Source organism: Myotis nattereri (genome assembly GCF_964212035.1).
Source record: "Myotis nattereri genome assembly, chromosome: 10".
NCBI classification, from domain to species: domain Eukaryota; kingdom Metazoa; phylum Chordata; class Mammalia; order Chiroptera; family Vespertilionidae; genus Myotis; species Myotis nattereri.
The window spans coordinates 50,902,050-50,924,647 of NC_138085.1; the positions used below are offsets into that span (position 1 = coordinate 50,902,050).

General features: G+C 38.3%; 1 protein-coding gene across 6 annotated transcripts in view; it reads right to left on the reverse strand.

Annotated features, from left to right (window-relative positions):
- Positions 1-22,598, reverse strand: part of LOC308525966 (uncharacterized protein) — a 627,300-nt gene that overhangs the window by 105,676 nt on the left and 499,026 nt on the right. The window lies entirely within an intron of this gene.

Here is a 22,598-nt window from a genome sequence, read left to right on the forward strand (position 1 = left end):
ACCCTCCCACAAGAGGATATACAGAAGAGAACTGTTGTCATTACTTATTTTTATTCCTCCTGACTACATCCGAAGAATTTCTCAGCTAGTCAAGTTGAAGCACATACCTTCTCACAGAATTGCTCCACATTCCCTTCTTCATCCAGTCAATTCCTCTTTTATTCACGACACGAGAGCATTGACACTGACACATTGATGTTCTCCTTGTGAGAATTAGCCTATCACATTCATTTACATCCACTTAATTGCTGCTGCTATTGTTTAGTCCGTTAACCTCCAGCTAGGGTGCAATTCACATGAACGCTGGGGAAGCACAACCATTTGATTAGTTCTGCAAAGCAGATTAAAATCTTCTGGCTAATTGAAGACTGTCCATACTACTGCCTTCCTTCCTGCTCTAGGTTGAGCAAATGTCATGTCCTCACGGGAGGCTCCTCGTTGGAATATGGAAGGCTTGACTGGACCCAGTGGCATTTTCCGAGCGTGTCAGTGTACAGGACACTGTGCTGGGCACTAGGCCAGCAAAGATCACCAATCTGATCTCGGCCCACAACCTGTAACTAGTCTTTTGATTGGCAGTTTGCTTTCTGCTTTTCAGGAAGGAGCACATGCACTCTGGAGAAACTCCAGCATGGTATGTGGCTAAAACATTAGTATCCCAAATCTGTAGGAATTTCACTTTGAAACATAAGCATTTAAAAAATACCTTATGAAACAGTTTGTCTAGTTTGGGGGGAAATGAGAATTAGGAATGTGACAGTCTCATTTGACTCAAAGCATAATGCCATGTTTGGCATAGCTAATTTACTCAGTACCTATCCTGGATGCGGATGGCAAGCGTGCTTTGGCCATGATGTTCCAGAGCTTTCCCGGGCAACATGTCATCACCATGTATATGTTCAGGTGAGATGTTTAAGATGTTAAATTATGTTTTATCTAAAGAATATGGGAAGCTTCCATAACCACTCCAGGAATTCTAAGAAATCATAGTAGGTGAAATTTCTTTATTGAATCTAAAATGCCTGTCCCAGTGTGGTTTCAGTCAACCTCTCCAACACATTTTCTGAAAGTATCCTAAAGTTCATCCGCTAAAAATTGGTAGCCTTCCTCAAATGTATACTTTTTTATGACTTGGTGTCTTTTAAATTGCTGTTCTGGCTACCTGGGGTTTGTTACAAGAATTATGGACATGTGCAGGAAGAAGTGCTTATGTTGACTTGAGGAGTCTACACAAGAAATGATCTAAGAAACATGCCCTGCGCTTTACATCAATTAAGTCACCTAATCATTCCAACAGACATGTCAGGATGGTCCCCCCATATTTGTTTTCTGATGAACTGAGGCTCTGAAATGTTGAGTGACCTGTGTGCGGTGATATAGTAAGTAACAAAACAATGACTTCAAATCCAGTTCTCTATCACTCCAAACCTACTTCTTTCCTTCTATGTCAGGAAGATGTTCCCTAAGAAGGGAGAAATCTTGAGCTACAACTTGAAGAAGGTGTAAGTGCTTACAAGGTAGAAAATAAGGAAGACAACATTTCTCACCAGATGTGCGTAGTTGGTATAACATCAAAGGTTATACCCAAAGGTGGATGTAACAGCAGCACAGAGAGGTTGGTAGAGGATGAGGAAAAGGGTGAGAGAAGCTGTTAAGACCATGTGATACCGTAAATTGGCACCCATGCTCCACCTGGAGAATTCCAGACAGCTGATGAGACGAGGGAAACACTGAGACTGACAAGAGATCTAGAAATTCTGAAACTCCAAGAACCCTGCCACAGTGATAAGACTCTACACCTCACTTCCAAGATGTCCCAATTTATTAAATTCCCTCCTCCTGAGAAATTATGATGAGCAATCAGATTTTGGAGTCACTGACCTATAGGGTTTACACAGATTGGAGTAAAGACATCTGTAATAACAGGTTGGGACCAAACCATAGAGGACTTGGAATATGTGCCAATTGATCTGCAATAGAATCTGATGATTAAACTTTACCTGGATTAATTTATCACAGCACTGCCCTTTCCAGCTAAACCCTGCACCAGGGTGACAAATCAGATTACAAATAAGTAAATGATAAATGATAAACAATAGTAGCATTAGACAAGCCCATAGTATAACTTTAAATTATAATGTTTTAAACATAGGATTTTAAAGTCAGGAAAAAGCTTAGCATTCTTTAAGTCATTTACCTATGGTAACAGACCCATGTATTTCTTCCCTAAAAGTATGTATGACGTTAATGGGAGACACCCTCATAGTCTATGTGGAGGAGACTATGAGAGCTGTTTTCACAGGGGTGGTTTTACTGGAGAAACATTTTGTGATTTGGGATGAAAGGTGCAGTATACATATAAGATGATCTACCTATCATGTTGTTGTCATATTATTTATAAAGCAATGGTTCTTTGTATTACTTTTATGCACTAGTCGATTTGGATAGTTCTATGGTTTTCTTTGGTGCATGATTTATTGTGTTAACTAATCCTGAAAAAAAATCCACAGTAACGAAGTACACAGATTGACCTCTGTCCAGCCAGACAGAAAAAATATATGTGCCATAGAAAATATATGTTCATTTGCAGAAAGCAAGAGCTGTATGAGAAACGCAATCACTGTTTGCCAGTTGTGCATAGCTAAGTATGTTCTTTGCCCAAGTTTTTAATTTCTAATTAGGATTGTAGGTAATATTCTCTCTCTCTGTCTCTCTCTCTCTCTCTCTCTCTCTCTCTCTCTCTCTCTCTCTCTCTCCCTCTCTCTCCCCTCCCACTTCTCTCTCTCTCAACAGCATTTGTGTCTCTTTTTTATATATATAATGAATACACCAAGGGAACTCAGAGTTAAGTCCTGGCCTCAGAACTAGAAACATTCCCATCAAAGATGGTTTGTTAAATAATAAAGTAAGAAGGGAAAAAAGCTATTTGCTTCTTTTGTGGCTCTGACCCTCCCTTGGTCCTGCCAGGCCTGCCTGAGCATCAGCGGAGTTCAGTGGTAATTAAAGCAACAGTGTTGTGAAAAAAGTGTGAATTACTTTTACAGGCAGACTTGGATGTTGCTAGTGACTGACAAAGCACAGCGGGGGGCTCTGCTGGATATTAAAGAGTGATGGTAGTCCCTGTGTTGTAAGGTGGCTTTTCAGCACAATACAAAATTATGATTTTTCACAAGTTGATATCTCTGGAACCATTCGAGTTATCGGCTTAAATTTAAATTTAGATTTTTTTCCCCCTTTGGCAAGGTTATGGAGCAAAACTATGTCACATTTCATGAGATGTGGCATGGTAGTCGTAATGGTGAAGAACTAAAGTCTATTTTCTTTCTCTTCTTCCCTTGGATTTTTAACTCTATTATGGAATTATTTCAACCTTGAAGATGGTTGAAAATAGCGAGGAAAAAGCTAGAACGGATCATATGTTCAACCATCTCTTGGCAAGTTATTTCAATGTCAACTACCTAGGTTTCCTGTTTCTGTCATTTTTTAAAAAAGAAAGAAGCACAGCCCAGCACTCTGTTGACGATGCCAAGGAATGCCAACTCTGCACTCTCAGCGAGGGGTATAAATATCACAGGCTTGGTGAGCTCCTCCAGAACCAGCCAGGAAAAGTTCCCATCGTGTTCTTTATCGCTGCAAATCTTGTTAAGCCAACTCCCACACAGGTATGATATAATGTTGATTCTGCTCCTTATCCAGTGAGGAGGGAAAAAAATGTCTTTAGCCAAATCCAATAAACCGCTTTCTGCAGATGTGAAGCAGGAGAGTAAAATAGCTCAATAGGCTATTCATCACTTTTCACCGTATAAACTGAAGATACTCGGTATTCCTGAGTCAGGCTCCTGACCTAGAGCACAGGTGGGATTCTAGGTAATGGCATCACGGAGAGGCCGGGCAGCCTGTGTTGGTATGAGATAGGATACAACCCCACTGAAAGGCCGTGGGAAACATGTATGTAATGGGAGCTTGTGTCTAAGATCTATGTCTCATGTAAATAAGAAAGAAAATACAGTGGGTCAGATGCATATGCTCTCTATTGTTTTCGCTCTCTTCCTTAAGTAAATAGATTGGGTTGATAAGTGCAATTCTTGCTCTTGGTGTATTGGCAGTCACTGCAGCTACATCAGACAGCAGTGGGATACGCTGTGGATCAGTGACACCCCAGAGCGGGAAGCAGTATGTTAGGGTGGATAACAGCACAGATATTGGAGTCTGACGTCCTCACTTACAGACAGTGTGACCCCAATTTCTTCATGTGTAAAAAGGGTGTAATGTCCATTCCCACCTTACTTTGAAGGTTAAGTGAATTAAGGTACAAAAATTGTTTAACAAAATGCCATAGGCATGGCCTATAGAAAGCAATTGATAAAAGCTATTACTATCTTCAGCATAATCAACAGCAAACTCTTTGATTTGCCAAGTAGTGGAGTAATATGGTGAAAGTCATGTAAGACAAAATGATATTTAGGGGATGAAGCTGTGACACACCAAACAATGGACTGTTTAAATACACAACAATGCTATAAACAGAACTGGGGTGCTCCAAAGCACTCGCTTTCACCCCACTAGTGCAAAGTTTAATTAGTATGTAAATAGCATACTCATTTACAATTGACATAATGCCACCACTTTTCATGCCAAGCTGTCAAGGCCTGAAACTGCAAAATTCCCGACACTAAACATTTGTTGTAAACTGATCCTTCCAAAAGTAACGGAACTAAAGGATTGAAAAGGTGGGAAAGGTGGTAATTGCTTTTTTAAAAAAGCTACTTCTCCATTCTTTCTTTCAGAGAAAAGGGTCCAAACTGCTTTTGGGGAGAGATACCCCATTATATTGGGCTGAGGGTAAATTCTGTAAGAGAAAAAAAAAAACACATATGAACCACCAACCCCAGAGTGATGAAAAGCAAAACGGGTAAGGAAAAAAATACCCTCAATTGACACAGCTATTTTCATCACATCAAATCAGCCATCTGTTCTTGACATAGTTTATTATCATTAGGAAGATTTTCTCAATTCAGACATGGTGATGAGGAACGATGAAGAATTAACCAGATAAATAGCCAATTTGGAAAATTCAGGCTGAGACCCTTTTCCTCAATTTCCATTCCCTCTTTCTCCCTACTCCATCATCACACTCCAATTATTCCAAGAAAAGCTTCAATGACATGATTAGACATGTTTATGGTGTGGCTGTTTTTCACCCACCTGTACAGGCATAACAACTAACCACACGAGGTATCAAATGACACAAAGGTGATGGACATTGCACAAAAAATAATAATTTCCCATTGTTAAAAATCACGGTGTGAACTTAGGATGACAGGTGGCTATAGTTAAGGGCGAAGGAATTTAAATAATTTGAATTGAAGTATAAGAATGCTGATGTTTTCCTTCTGGAATTTATTCATTAGAAATCCATCAATTTACCTTGGGATAAGCGGGTTTAGAGAAGAAAATTTTCTATGAAATGATCGTGGAGAAATTCCGACAGCTCTGTGTGGGATAACGTGGAAGGAATAAGTAAATGTTGGAAAATACTAATACAAAGAAAATATTTAAGTCATGTGTTTAATATTGACTTCATAAAATGAAGTTGGAAATTCACAAAAGTTAAGCTCATAAATGTAGAGAAAATAGTTCAGAAATGCTTGACAAATATCAACACAACTACTTTAAAAAAATTAGCCAAGCTGCTTATTTTAGCTACAGAATGTCAAAAAAACAAGTTTGACTGATTCTCCTTCAAATAGTTCACAAAATCATGATGTTAGATTTTTAAGAATCCAATCCACACATTTTTCATTATAATTAATATCATATCTTTTTGACTGAAATTTTAAATATATTAAGGACAGTAACTACTGAAATTAAACCATACAAGTACGTTCACAAAGTTACTTCCATCCTGACACTCAGATTATTTTGTGTGGCTATGTCCTTTCTTTTATAACATTCCTGTGATCTTATTACTATCTTGTGCACCTCAATACCTGACTTGTTAGTGATTGCCAAAAAAGTTACAACTCCTCAGTACTCATAATCTATCAGAGTCATCATTGTTGCTAGACTTTTCTTTGTTGACACACTCTTTTCTTGATTTTGTCTATGCCATACAATCTTGATTGTTCTCATAACTCTTACATTGCTCCTGGACTTCTTTGCTCCTCAAAGCGAAATGTAGACATGATCACACCAACTCATAATTCATCAATTAAACAAATGGCTGTTAAGGACCTGCTGTGTTAAGTGCTGAAGATACAGTAGTGAGCCAAGAAGACATGGTCCCTGCCCTCATGGAACTTAGGTGTCTAGATCAGAGGTCAGCAAACTTAAAGTCCTTGGGCCAAATGTAGCCAGTCACCTGTTTTTGGTAATATGTTCTTACTGAAACACAGTAAGGTAAATGCATTTACATATTATCTCTGGTTGCTTTTTCTCTACAATGGATTAGTTACGTAGCTGCAACAGAGACCTTTGGCCCACGAAGCTTAAAAATATTTACTCTCTGGCCCTTTACAGAAAAAGTTGGCTGTCCCTGGTGGACTCCGAATTCATCTTCAACTGTTCTAGCTCTGTATTCTTTCTCTTAGAGAGAGCAGTTTTGTTCTCTTGTGATTTTAATTACTTCTCCTACAGAAATTTCTCCATAACCTTTATCTATAGTCATGCCCTGTCTTTTGAACTTCATTCACCTGCTTCTAACTGCCTGCTTAATGTCTCCACCCACCCAGCCAGCAAATAAGCCACTATTATTTCAAAACAACTAAGACTGACTTCATCTTTCCTCCAAGCCAACGGTTTACTACCATCAACCTCCTAACAGCTAAGACTTGAAAACGTGGAGTCTCTCATTTGCTTCCAACATCCAAGCAGCAAAAAATAATTTTTAAAAATTTTGCATATTCTTTATTCTTATCAACTAGTTATTTCTATCGCCATCACCTAGGCAGTAAATCCCAAAACTCCATACTTAGAATAATGAAATCATCAAACAATCTGCCTGTAGTCGGTCTCTTATGGCCCCAGTGATCAGGTTATGGTCAGTTTCCTTAACATGTCATTTTACATACATCATCACAATCTCCGTAGCTCTGTATGTATAAAAGCAGGGATTGCCACCTGTGGCTGAGGCTCTCCCTGTGCTGATGCTGCAAAACAACTTCAAATGGTCCACATAAGCCACTGAACACTCTAAGAATGGTCTGATACTGAGTCTCCCACGTAGAGGCACCATTATTTTTCAAATGTTCATAGATGTTCTTCTAATAACTAAAATAAAAATTTGCTTATTAAAATTACAATTTCATCTTAACTTTTTCTCATTTTCTATTTTCCCAAGCAATTGATTTGAAAAGTGCACCAATCTTTTCTTCTGTATTTTGTAATAGAAATGTCCTCACTGGCCATTAAATGCCTGCTCTGTTCTCAGGGAGCATCTATTATGGGTTCACAATGGCACTATGGAAGCCTAGGACCTCAGCTTTTGGAGAGGAAAATGAAAGGGTCAAAATGTGTAAATGCATCTCTCTCCTTGCATTGCCTTCTCTCCCTTCTTGGATGAAAACTGTGGACTTGGAGGACTTTGTGGGGATATAGAAAGGCCTTGGAAAAGGGAAGGCTGCTCATGCCTAACTCAGTCTAGACTCAAAAGGAAAGACACGCGAGGTTCCTGGATGTTTCTACACTGGCTCTGCTGAGCAGAAAGGGTGAGCAGGTCAGGATCTGAACAGAAGCTTTCACAAATGATGTGCATTTGGCAGCTTTGTCTTCTCCATCATATTTCCTAGAAACCTAAGAAAGGTGGTAGGAAAGTCAACATGAGTACAGATGCAAGACAGGGGCAGGGACCCACTTCTTTGCCTGCACTGTCAGCTGCTTTCAGCTTAGCCCTTGTGCCCAGTTCCAGCTTAGTCTCCCACCATCTCCCCATGGACCATCTGATAAGGGGTGGTGGTTCTCCTCCCTGGCCTGCATATTACATCACCAGATCTCTGCATGCAGGGCAGTGCTTCCAACCAGCAAGCCAACAGAAGCACAGCATTACTTGTGTTGCCAACTTCCCCTGGCTGCAGAGTAATGCTAATGCTCTACTTTTTTTTATGTGTTGATTAGTTTGTCATGATAAACACTAGGCTGATTTATGGAAACCACACCTCTGAGACCTCTCTGATATCACAGAACAGGGAGGGAGGTAGAAAGGTAAAGTAGGACAGGATATGGAGACAGAATTATCATCTATTAGCTGTGAAACTTTGAGTTAGTTAAGTTCCCAGAAATTCAGTCCCCTTTGTGGTAACTTGGAATCACAATGACTATCTCATCTCAATCACAATGACTCAGGGAGATGAAGTATGTAAGGGTCCAACATGGTACCTGAAACATAGCTGGCACCCAATAGGTGTTCCTAGAAGAGTGAAGGACAGGTGAGTATTTGGGACAAAAGCAAGGCCTATACCTTTTCTATCTGATTTAGTGTAGTTTTGAATTATGGTTAGCCAGGGATTATATTTCAAGGATATCAATAGTAGGGCAGGTTGCTCTGACCCAGTCAAAGAGACTTCTCTGATCTGAGAGTGATTACCCAGGAGTGAATTAACATTTATTGAGCTCCTATGGCACATCAGCCAGGTTAGCAAGCCTTTTATATGTGTTTAATTTCACATTCACAACTACTGTCTGATGTAGATAGTAGTGTTTCTCATGTTTATAACCTTAAATAAATATGGCTAGAGAGGCTCAGTAAATTGCGTGCCTCCACACAGTTATTAAACATTAGAGGGAGGACTTGCTACCAGGTCTAGGTGATTCTAGAGCATTTCTGCTCTTTCTAAATCACCCAGACATCTCTCCTAAAGACTTTTCATGAAGCCACTCATCAATTTTCATGAAGACTACTATCTAGTGTCTTTGGAAATCATTATTCCTTTCTATATCTCAATAGATGATTTCATTTCATCACTAGAGAAGGCAGTAAATGTTTACAAACTCAAGTATATATATTTGGAATGATAATTTTTAAAATGTCTGAAAAAGTCAGGACCACCCTGGGAATAAGTGCAATGACCCCCTGTAGAGACACTTTAGTAGTCACCTAACTACCTAAAATTAATACAGCTCAGCTCACGACAGGAGCCAGGACTGTATCTGACTGACTTGGTGCCTTTGGTCTGGTTCTCTGAATCTGTCTGAAAGGTAATTCTGATTTCTGGAAAGTCGAATTTCCTCTCCTCACTTGCTGCAGCAGGGAGTTGGTAGATCCTGTTTACAGCAAGAACTGGCAGGGTGCAGCTCTCAAAAACGGGCTCATCTATAAGTAAATGGTAAGTAAAATAAGGATAAAATGCTGACATTCTTCAAGAAACAGCTTTAGGTCCTTGGAAATTATTATTTCTGTTTGCCTGCAACTGTAAAAATGAATTTCAGGTAATAGCTTTTCTTTTATATGGTGAATGATAAATGACCATTTAAACATTGACTCATCCACCAACCAAGGTATAAAAAACCATAAAAACTTACTGTGCTAAAAGGGAATTTGAAGACTAAAGTCACCTGATTCTTCAACCTGGTGATTACACCATGGGGCTATTCATTTGTCTTTACTTCAACTCTGCAATTGCGTAAAATATATTTTGCCAGCCAAGAAAATCAAGACCTTTAGCTCCTACAGATTATATTTTTTCCAAACTTATTGGACGAATAAGGTTTTCTCATCCAAGTTAGTATATCCTCTTAGATTTTGAAAACTGTGATGTCAAACTACCCATTAAAGCACCCCCCCCCCAAAAAAAAGTGGGAATACCCTTCTTTGCATACTTATTTGCCAAAAGAATATAAAAAAAATTGATTCACTTGTAAGGGTTAGGTCTGTCATAGTCTGGGCTGGGAGATTACAGTTAATACAGAGATCAATTCAGCACCAAAGCGAAGAAAAAAGAGACACAAATTCAGCAGGGCAAAATATTTTTGTAAGCACTTATTTTCAACTGTTTTCAAAAGTAATATCACAAAAATAAATATGTTCAGAACAATGAATATCCCAGTTTCCATATAACCTCAACACTGGCAGTATAATGTCTTATAATTAAATTGGCTAAAACAGAGAAAAGAGTGGAAATGGGGTAAGGAGAGAATGTAAATATTTTTTTCTGCATCAAGGGAAAAGGAAAATCTGACTGAAATTTTCAACAAGTACTTATCATGCAGATTACACAATACTTAAAATTCAACCAGTTCAGTGTCTTCCTTTCTGAGGTGCAAGTGCTATGGGATGATTATTTTGACTTTAGATGAGTGTTACAATCTCCCTCCCCCAGCCAGAACAGGAGACATTCTTTGTCAAATCTTTTCTTCTCCCCCATTAGTATATGGATTTTAAATGGATTTCCATAGCGTGAAATAGTGGTATTCTGGAATTAATGCCAACTTTCACTCCCTGCCGATTCCATTTCTTAAATAAGAATGCAAGTATATACCTCTATCTGGGTGTTAAAAGATGGTGGAACTAACCGCCCAACCCCACTCCCAAAGATAAACTACTTATCTCCACTTTGAGGTACATCCTTAACTTTAACTGAACATCATTTTTATAAATCTATTTGCATGTAAACAGGACATGTTAGTTTCAATTTGCTGCTGTAACAAATTACCACAAACTTACTTGCTTAAAGCAACACTTTCTTATCCAATGGTTGTATGGAAGTCTTATGGGGCTAAAATCAAGAGGTCGGCCTTTTTCCTGGAGGCTCCAGAGAAGAATATGTTTCCCTTACCCTTTCCACCTTCCTTGGATTGTGGCCCCCGTGTTCCATCTTCAAAGCCAGTAAGGACTAGTTGAGAGAGCTTCTCAGATTGTATCGCTAACCTTCTGCCTCTCTCTTCCATTTTCAAGGATCTTTGTGGCTCTATTGGCTTGATCAGATGATCTATGATAATCTCTTTAATTTCAGGTCAACTCATTAGCAGCAACCTTAATTCCTTTCATAACGTTAATTTCTTCTTTGCAATGTACGGTAACATATGTACAGGTTCTGGGGATAAGGATGTAGACATCTTTGGGGGTTCATTATTCTGCTTACTATATACATAGATAATGTCCCACAATTATATAAACACATTTTGAATAATTATAAAGGTAGTGTTATGAAAATACATTTCATTTTCAAAACTGAGCTATTAGCTGTTAAAGTGTATATTCAATTTTGGGGGACAGCCTGTATATATCAAATATATAATAGAAATACTAAACACTAAAAAAATGCTTTTTATGTTATGATATTTTTAAAAATATATGCTTCTAAATTTTAAAAAGGTTATAAAGATACTAGGTGTTTGTAGTTGTTTTTAGAACAAGAAGCTTCATATTTAGAAAGGTTTGAATTTCCTTCAGCAATATTTAAACAAACTTTGCCCTTCTCCTTTTGTCTGTCTCTTGGTGGTTTCCTTTTATGGTATTATTTTTGTGTCATCAAGGTATATAACATTTAAACTCAGTCCCCAAAATTGAATTTCCACAATTGGTTATCAGGTTTATATTTAAATACAGTCACTATCAATCTCTTCCCCATTCTTGAATTATTTATTTTAATTCTTCTTTTGGTTGCCTTGTTTTCACCTTCCTATATTTCTTTATTTCAAGACTAGAGGCCCGGTGCATGTAAATTCGTGCACTGGGACGCTACACCCCCCCCTCCCACCCCCACCACCACCATCACCCCTCCGCTGCCGCCCAGCCTCCCTCTGCTGGAGGTGACTGGGTGGGCTGTTCAAGGGATGATACCAACCCCCCATCGCCCCTCCGCTGCCACTGGTCACCGCCCCCCCCCCCCATCACCATTCCCTCCCTCTGCCTGTTGGCATGTGCCTTGGCTGGCCTGGTGTTGCCTGCTCAGCAGTCCTGCTCCCCACCCACTGGTCGTTTCACTGTTTGGACAATTTGCATATTACACTTTTATTATATAGGACTAGAGGCCCGGTGCATAAAATTCATGCACAGGAGCGGGGGGAGGGGGGTCCCTCAGCCCGGCCTGCACCCTCTCCAATCCAGGACCCTTCAGGGGATGTCCGACTGCCTCTTGCAATCCGGGACTGCTGGCTCCTAACCACTCACCTGACTGCCTGCCTGCCTGATGGCCCCTAACCACTTCTGCCTGTCTGCCTGATTGCCCCTAACTGCTCCACTACCAGCCTAATCACCCTAACTGCTCCCCTGCTGGCCTGATTGCCTGTAACCACCTCTGCCTCGCCCCGCAACCAGGACCCAGGCTTACTCCCTTGGGCTGGCCACAGGCACCCAGGACCCAGGCTGGCTTCACCCAGGCCGGCCTCAGCTGCAGGCACCCAGGACCTTGGGGTGGGCAGCTTGTCCCTCTCCTGGGCCACAACCGCAGGCGCTGGCGTCTGGGACTGCAGGGCTGGTGGCTTGGCCCTCTCCCGGGCCGCAGCCTGGCTGGTCCCCATTCCTATCTCGTGAGCTCATTTTTGCCTGGCTGGTCCCCATTATTCCTCTCTCCCCAGCTCATTTGTGCCTGGCTGGTCCCCATTCCTCTCTCGCCAGTGTTGAGTGTCTGAGCAGTTCCAGCGCGAGGGTGCAAGGGTGTGATGAGCATTTGCATATTAGCTCTTTAGTATATAGGATGGGCTCACAGGTATTGTACTTCCCTAGTCATCATGTGCTTAAGAATATCTGGCTTTGGCCCTAGCTGGCTTGGCTCAGTGGATACAGCATTGACCTGTGGACTAAAGGGTCTTGGGTTTGATTCAGGTCAAGGGCACATGCCTGGGTTGCAGGCTCGATCCCCAGTAGGAGGCACGCAGGAGGCAGCTGATCAATGATTCTCTCTGATTATTGATGTTTCTATAGTGCTATCCCTCTCCCTACCTTTCTAAAATCAATAAATTTAAAAAAAAGAATATCTGGTTTAGGTCCTTATGCTTGGATGTTGAGCATTTTGGGTCACACTTTCTTAACAGTGGAACTTTGCAGACATTTTTCTATAGTCTCCTGGAACTCAATGTTGCTTGGAGAAATCTGAGGTTAGCATGATTTTTCTATGTGATAGTTTACTTGCTTTTCTGCCTAGATGACAGAAATCTTTTCAAATATATATTTTAAATTACTTAAAGTTTAACATTTTAACCTGGCTAAATTTTTACCTTCCCCCCGCTCCCCCCGAAACATAATATCTTTATATGCACTTCATCAGTTTTTCCCTTAATTTCAGGGGAAATTTCTACTTTTACAGTGTGGAATTCTGTGTTTCTTTTATAGAGTTTCTATTCTAGGATGCTTATTACAAATTACATAAAAATCATTGTTACCTTTACTTTTTTTATAACACCTTCTTCTAATTGCTTTTATTTCTTCGCCTTTTCCCCTCTGCACTTACTGTGACTATCTTAAGACTTCTATATTTCACTATAGTATGACTGTGTTTACAGGTCTGAGGATGGGGTTCCGGAAATGGGGAGGCTAAATTGTGATTGAGGTGACCAACATAAGGGAGTGATGGAATAGTACCTTTGAAGCTGTGTTCCCAGGTCAACATTGACAATTTAGACTATGTTTAGTTCTTTATAGCTTATAGAGCAATTCCATGCATATCATCTCATTTAACGTTGACACAATTTTAAATAGACAGGGAAATACTATCCCAACTTTTCAGATTTGTAATCAACTGAATCACTCTCCTATAATTAGAATATTGATGTCAATACAAACAACACTATGGTTTAGTTCACTCAGTCATTTTCTCCCTTGCCCATCTCCACTATAAAGCATTCATTTTCTCAGCCATCCTTGCTGAGGTAGCCATGTGACATATTTCTCAGACTGATCAAGTTCTGCTGTAGGTGTGGATTTCTGATAAAGCAATGCCCAGTGCTGCAATTTCTGCCCCCCCCCCCCCATTCTTACCCTCACATAAATGCAATGCCAAGAGATGTGGCTTTCATGGTGGACCCCATGAGAAAAAGGCCAGGAACAATTCAGTTGATATAAATCCTAACATGGTTGGTCATAGAATCAATGCCATCAGCTGCCTGCCTATCTGCACCCTTATTACTTGAGAAAAATAAGTCTTTCTCTAACCAGTGTTAGGAATATTTTATATTATTTGTGGCCAAAGCATTCCTACTTCTATCAACTAATAATAATGGAAATTCAAGGAAATGATTTAAGGTCAGTATTATATATAAATGTATTTTAAATTTAAATAACAAAGAAATAGTTTAAATGTTATAAATACCTTTTATTTATCCTGATAATTACCGAGATTAAGTTTTCTCCCAGAAGGAACTGGGACCTCACCTGGGAATAAACATTTTAGCTTTTTAACTCATTGGGCAAGTATTACAAATAAATAGTTCCAGGAGCAGAAGTAATTTATGCCAGTTGAACAGAGAATAATATTAGTTTAATTCATTATGTTTCCAAGTAAACCAGAAGAATAAGAATGACTAAAAATTCTTTGTGTATAAATCTAAATATTTTTCCTGATTTGCAAGTCTGTGCTAGACACTGAATGATTATTTTCATTTACATAGTATAAGCAATTCGCTTTCTCATACATTTTCAAAGTCTACCTACACAAGAGATAAGAATTATGTTGTTTTATATTAAAATTGATACAATTTCATGAATCATTTTCATTGACTGATGATTTATAAACTATTCCCCTTCTGGAAAACCTCATTATTTTTGAAGTCTCAACTACACTCCAAAAAAAAAAAAAAAATCCCAACTTAATAAGTATCCGACTACGTTGTACCAATTTACAAGTTATGGGTGATCTGGGCAAATCTTTTAATTGGTTTTGAATTGTGCAGTTTGTCTCAGAACTCCATAAACATTAAATAATTCTGAGACGAAATGAAACCTTATAATGCAGCACACCAAAGTTGTTTAAGCAAGTTGTTTTTTTCTTCTTCTGGATAATCAGATAATTATACATAACTAGTCATCATTACTTCAAACAAATTATGTTCTGTTGAAGCATGAAAGAGGTTTCCTGGCACTATTTTGAGTTCAACTAATCTGATTGACACAATAGGTGTCTGTCGGCAAAACCTGTTTATTGGTGTTGTGGTTTAGTTTATACACCATGTGTAGTTGCTGCTCTGTAGTAAGCCCTTCTTAATTATATCATTTTTCAAATAAATATTTGTGTCTTTTATTTTGAAAAATCACAGGTTCAGTAAACTTGGCAAATGTGTGTATGTTTTGAATACAGAATGCTTTGTGTTTTATTCATTGCAGATTATCTGTAATAATACACTGCTTCGTGGGACAGCACTAGTGAAGAAAACAGGCGAGCAGTTGTTTGCTGTGCATTTAAGTGCTTAAACAGAGGAGTCAGTCTGCTCTCAGACATTCTTGCTTGACTGACTCACTGGAGTCAAATAGTTGCTGTGGCATGCCAATCAAGAGCATTAGCATGGTTTGCACGGTGGAAAAGATTGTGTTTAGAGGAGCAGGACTTCTTTGGCTCTGTCTACAAAGATTAAATAAAATGGAAAACTAAGGCATTTACCCAACTAACTCTGGCTAAAAGAAAAAAAAAAGTGGGGTCAATTATTCAAATAGTCATAGATAGTAATGGCGTTCAGTCGCTAAGTACTGCACGCTGTCTTCCCATTTTCTACAACTGGAATTGTTTTCTGTGTTTCTGTAGAATGAGGGGCACACCAGGAATAACCTTATGGAGCATCACTTACGGGGCTGTCAGAGATAAAAGGACAGCAGGTCTTTGATCTCTCATTGCTTAGAGGACTTAGCACGTCTAGGTAGGATAAGATAACCTACATCTACATACTGGAATATATGCCGAAAACATCAGCATCCTTTGGCCACTTAACTCTTTAAGAATAATACTCTGGGCTTATAAGCCAATTATTGTGACTTTGGGCATGCTTAGTTATTAGACAATGCCAAATTTTTGTATTTTTATTATAATAAAATGAGGGACACACTATTCAAATTTCAGGGACAGATTATGCTCACCTTTTTTGTGTGTTAGAAAGTTCCTACTCCCAGGACTTAAATCTTGCAGTAATTATATACATGCTTCCCAATGTGAAATAAAATTATTCCACCAGGAAAAAAACAGGGCAGTTAAAATATAACACATTGAAGAAAACATCACAAGGGAATTACAGACTAATGTGGATCATTCAACAAACATTTATTGGACAATGCTGGGTTAACATTTTTTTATATTATCTTCTAAATTTTATAAAGCACAATTATTGGTAACTGCTTTTATTGCCAGAGTCAGTTATTAAAGTCTGTCCTTTCCCTGCTAATTTCAATGCCATTTCTGTTACAAATGAACTTCTCTTGCAAACATGGGCTTTATTTGTGTGGGTTTCTTATATATGTACGTTTTTTTATTCTTTTCCGTCAATCTATTTGTTTAGCACCGTGGCAATATCACCTGCTTTAATTTATGTGCCTTTCTAATATTTGATATCTGAAAAACAAAGCCCCCTCACTTTGTTTTTCGGCAGCAGTCTCTATCATTTTAGAATTAGAATACAGGTTAAAAACATTGTAGGAATTTCACTTTATTTTATATTTTTTATATAACTATAGGTTGGTATACAAGTTATATTAGCTATATTAGTTTCAGGTGTACAATATAGTGATTCTACAGTATTTTTATACCTTACAAGTGTACGAGCTATCTTAAGTCATATCCTTTATGACAAATTGTTTTCCTGTGCTCAAAGTTGAGGTAACTTTTCCTATCGCTGTTGTCCTAGCACATTCTGTTAGCCCATGATCGGCTACATTGTGGAGCTGATGCAGCTGAAGTTTGAGGATCCCTGACTTGCACATGCCTCTTCCAAAGATCTTTTTCCTCTCACGTCGAAAACTCATACTTAAATAAAATAATTACTCAATGAAATAAAACTCACTTTTGTACCTAATTTTTATTTATCATTTTACATGTTTTTCAAAGTGGGTTCTTCAAATTGTATACATTTCAGGCCCACAAAACCTGAATCTGCCCTTTTTCTCACTTTATTGAATAAAGAATACAGATATCCTCCTCATTTCTTTGACTTATCACATCCCCCAACTTTCATTAACAAAAGAAAGAAACAAACAAAAAAAATATCAACTTTTGAGCAGTTGTATTTGTAGAAAAACATCTTTCAAAAATGGCTCTGACTTGTTAAAACCAGAGGACAATGTTATCATTATACAAAACTCTTTGATGCTTTATAACCCTCTAAAGTTAAAACTTTCTCTCTCTTTTAAATCCCTGTCCTTAGAAGAATTAACTGGTCGCTATTATAGCTGCAATGTTACAAGATGTGATAGCACTAGTGGGGAAAAATATATGTAATATTTAAATTCATTTTCCAATGCTGAGTGAACAATCCTACCACCATCACGTAGTACCTTACAGTTCCAAAAGCATTTATGTACAGTTGAATTTGGAAACAGATTTATTCAAGTGCTTCATGTAGTTTGAAAACTATGAAAACACGAGTAACTGTTACCTTTAAAATAGTCTATGTATTTTGTATTGTTTTTACATTAAAATTATACTGTTACATATTGACTATGGCTGGCCATTTCTAGGAATTTGGGTATTTTTGTCAAAGAAAAGCAGCCTATTTTAAGATTTTATTTTACATATTTTATTTTTATTTTGAGGGGAATCCAAATATCTACACCATGAACTTAAATTCCCATAGCTGCCAGAACTGACAGAGAATTAGCTAGGCAGAGCCAAGTTCACGCAAGACTGTCTACGGAGCTCTTATAGCTAAAGACAAACCAAAATATTGACTAGTTCTTCTCAAAACAGCATGTATAAGTTGTGGCTGAAATAAGCCTGATGTAAGAAAGAATACAGATGGCAGTATAATCATAGGCTGGGTCTACACGATGCCAAACAACCCATTCGAAAGCAGAAAACTCAGTCGATCAGTTGGTGGTTTTGTCTACATGCCACCAAGCAACAGGCTTGACTGATTTCTTCACAAAATTGACTGAGCTATTGACTAGGCTTGAGCAGATGTTTTATCACTATGTAGATTCAGTCTTTGTTGTCAAATCCATAACTTAAATAATTCCCTCTGTGAATGCTGAGTGTGTTTCCTACATCAAAACAACCTGAAAGTGTTACACAAAGACCAATGATATTTTTAAATTCATCATAGAGCTTAGTTTAATGTGTGTGCTTGGCAAAGTTTCGTGTAAGAATGACAAGAAATGGGGTCTTCCTACTTACATGCTTATTTTTAGTATTTCATTAATTCCTTTGGTATCTTTATAACTCAAATACCCACTGGAAAGTAACCAAAATTCATTTTACTTTCTTTCCTTCTTTACCCAACAATTTCTCTGGTATATACAACCTGTTTGCTATGAATATACTAAATCATTACCAAAATTTACAATGACTGCTTTTGACATATTTTCCAATTCTTAAAAAAAAGCTGGTGTGGCTCAGTGGTTGAGCATTGGCCTATGAACCAGGAGGTCACGGTTCGATTCTCAGTCAGGGCACATGCCTGTGTTGCAGGCTTGATCCCCAGTGTGGGGTGTACAGGAGACAGCCAATCAATGGTTCTCTCTCATAATTGATGCTTCTTTCTCTTTCTCTCTCTCACTTCCTCTCTGAAATCAATAAAAATATATATTTTTTAAAAAGGCCTCTTTCACTAAAAGATAGATCACAAAATGTGTCAAATATTTCATGATTAAAAATAAAAACAAGAAAAAAGACACTTATAAATTCTGTATGAGCAGAAATCTCATGTCTTTGGTCTCTGTTGAGCCCCAGCACCTATAACAGTTTGGGCTTCAATAAATATTTATTAAACAAATAATTAGGTGTATTATAGCATACCATTTTTGTAGCCATTGATCATCTCTAGCTTAGTAAGAAGGGCTTGGTGGAATAAGTACTTCAACTCTCTCCCCTCCTGTTCTGTGTAGTACTTCTCAAGCTTCTATTGCCTAAAGCCAACTGGAAACTAGAAGTCAAGGGAATCTGTTAAGAATGGAGCTGGGTGGAGAAGGGTAGGGAGTGGACCTAGAGGGAGGCATATATAATATCACTGGGGATAAAAAGCTTGGCATAGTTCTTACAATTTTCTTTATAGTTCTTACAATTTTCACAAATACAAGCATAAAAATTGCAAATTCGTGTATGTATATGTGTATAGTTCGATAGGTGATGATAGATGAGATAGATAGATGATAGATAGATAGATAGATAGATAGATAGATAGATAGATAGATAATAGATGAAAATGCTCAAAACCTAAAGTGAGGATAGTTGGCTTATTCCCACATCTCTTGAAGATGTGCCAAATAATCTTTAAGTTTCTTTCCAGCCATATTATTCATCAACATGGACTAATGTGAATGCCTTGAAAGACCATTTACTGTTAAAAAACTAAAACTTCTGCAATTTAATTAAAAACATAAAACATATTTTTGGAGAATTTAGAAAATACAGAAAACTGTAAATGAGAAGCACACATTTCATAAATGAGGCTTCTGGGAATTATATTTTTCTCAGCCTCACAGGCAGTTGTCAGGAAGGAGGATGGTTTTCTGGATCCATCTCTAATCACTTCCCTTCTTTCTGATTTCTGTCCATCTTATTTCCACTATTTTTATATGCTGCCAGTTGTCTTTTTTCATGCACAAAGAACACACAGAAGAATAAATGAGGGAAAAGCAAAGGACTTCACTCTGGGAAATGTGTACCGCATCAGCATCAATATCTTCCAAAGAAAAGAGCACTTGCCCATCTTCTGAGACCACAGAAACAGCTGCCTTATTCCATGTTACCTGTGATTTGCTCTAGAGTACAGTCTCTCTGTGCTCAATGCACAGGTCCTTTGCAATGTTAACAGAGGGCTGTTAGAGAAATTGTACTTTTATCTTTATAAATTATCTGTATTTCATTATGTGTTCAGCTAAGCACTAGATGGAGATTGACTTAGCCCAAAGATTTCCTTCCTGTTTGTGGGGATTTCTTTACCTTCACATTAAAACCAGAAAAAGAGAAACTCTCTAAACTTACGCAAGGGATGTGGAAACTGTTTCTACAAAGCTCTGAATTTCCAGACCTTGATTTTTGAATAAAACCCACCCAAATAGGAGAATTAGAAGGATTAGGAAAAAAATTATAAAACATTTATTTTCAGGTTGGCTAAAATATTCTGTTTGGTTAAACAGAAGCAAATATCCCATAGCCATTCCCCACCACACAAACCCATAACCCTCTCCTCTGGAAACACCAATGTTTTCCCTGACTATTAAAGAAGATAGACGCAAACACTTTTTCTATAAGAGGTAAGTCTTTCTTTTATATATTACTAGAGGTCCGGTGCACAAATTCATGCACCGGTGGGGTCCCTTGACCTGGCCAGAGATCAGGGCAATTGGGAGGGACCGCTGGCTGGGGGGAGGGCCCACGGGAGGTTGGCTGGCCATGGGAGGTTGGCCCTGGGAGCACACTGACCACCACGGGGCAGCTCCTGCATTGAGTGTCTGCCTCCTGGTAGTCAGTGCGTGTCATAGTAACTGGTTGACCAGTCATTCGGTCATTTGGTTGTTTGGTCACTTAGGCTTTTATATATATAGATGTTAATGATATTCACAGATACGGGCTATAAGTACAGAGCAAACTCTCATGACTATCCTGAAATCATTTATCTGAATATCCTGCTAAAACAATATTGCAGAAATAAAGAAAGAAAACATTCCATTCCATTACAACTATTTTATTTATCCTCAAATTTACCTCATTGAAAAAAAGAAACTTTAAAAGGCATTTAAAGCAGGGACACTGCCACATATATTCTTTGCTCAATGTGAAAAGAACCAAATAGAGCTTTTTAAAAATCAAATGGGGGCAATTCTTGCTTTTACTTTTCCCAGGAATTTTATCCACCAGAGAAAATTGTTAATAGATATAGAATGTCTCTATTGATTAATTCAGTGTGCCAGCTACGATGGGACTCACAGAAAACAAAAGAAGTGCCAATGCTTTCAGGACACAAGGACACATTATTGAGACTACAGTCTATGGCTTTCTCACAACTGATGGGCAATTTCTACAGAAAACATGAAAAGCCTTTCCACCTGATGTGGAGCTAATGGATAGCATAAGAGAACTGTAATTGACATCATAACTCTTTTTCCTCTTAATGTTAGGCTAGATCTTGTTTAGTAATCCTCTACCATTTGAGAAACAAGGTGAAGATTTTGTTTCCACAAAAGAATGAGCTGAGGTACAATGTGGTTTTAAGTTAGGATAAGGGAATTTCTTAAGCTGTAGCATGAATATTTTGAGCAACTTGATACAGATAAATGAATGGAAAAGTGAAGCAATTAGCCATAAAAGTCAAGAAAATAAAAAGTTAAATGTCTTAACATCCATTATAGGATGCTATCATAAACCATTGATTGTTTGCTTTATTTTGTTTATATAGTTATTTTGCATTTTGGGGACTCCTTTATTTAAATAATTGTCTCTATTTACCACTTTACATGCCTAAGCGGATAATTAGTTAATAAGTTTATATTAAGCACTTACTCTGTGTCATATCTGAAATTTTAGGAGTAAAGACTCTATTTTAAGATCTGCCAAGGTGCCAAACAACTAGATTTTAACAGAAAAAGAGCAAGTATTTTGCCCTAGCTCATTTGGCTCAATGATAGAGCATAGACCTGCTGACTGAAGGGTCCTGGGTTTGATTCTGGTCAAGGGCACGTACCTCGGTTGCAGGCTCAATCCCCGGGCCCTGGGTTCCTGTGGGAGGCAATCAATCGATGTGTCTCCCTCACATCAATGCTTCTCTCTGTCTCTACCTCTCCCTTCCACTCTCTCTAAAATCAATGGAAAAAATATCTTCTGGTGAGGATTAACAAAACAAAACAAACAAAACAGCAAGTATTTCTAAAAATATTTGATAGTCATAACACTTGCCATTTTTTGTTCGTTTTTATTTGTGTGTTTGTTTGTTTTTAGTTAAAAACAAAACTCTTATCTCATGGCACAATCATCTTTGTTCCAAACTCAAAATGCACTGAAGAGAGAGGAGTGATTGGGCCAGGGTTTTGTTCACCTAAACCCTTCGGGGATCGTTTTAAAACTGTGGGTATGCTCCTTGATAGCTGCTTTGCGGATCTGTGCCTACAGACTTCCGATGTGGACTCTGATGAACACCGGTCACCTTCTCCTCATTGGGTAACCAGGACGTGGCACACACAGGGTGTCACATGGAACTTCCTCATTTCCTGAGACCCTGGGGGACACCTCATTGGCTTCTTCCAAATTGTCATGTTGTCCTTAGCAACAGAGAAGATTGAGCATCATAGAAAGAAACACAGAAGATACAGATTATGGCTGGCCCAGGATATTGTTTCCTCCCTGTAAAAGAAATGCTGTGTGACAAATAATGAAAGGATGCCAACCTCTGTTCCCTAATAATAGAAATAGTATCACATAATCAGAGGTAGCCTTTAAACCTCACAGTTTCTCCCATACAAGCTCATTTTTTTCTCAATTTTCACTACTTTGGATACCATCTATATCAAAGTATAATAAGACAGCAATTCAAGG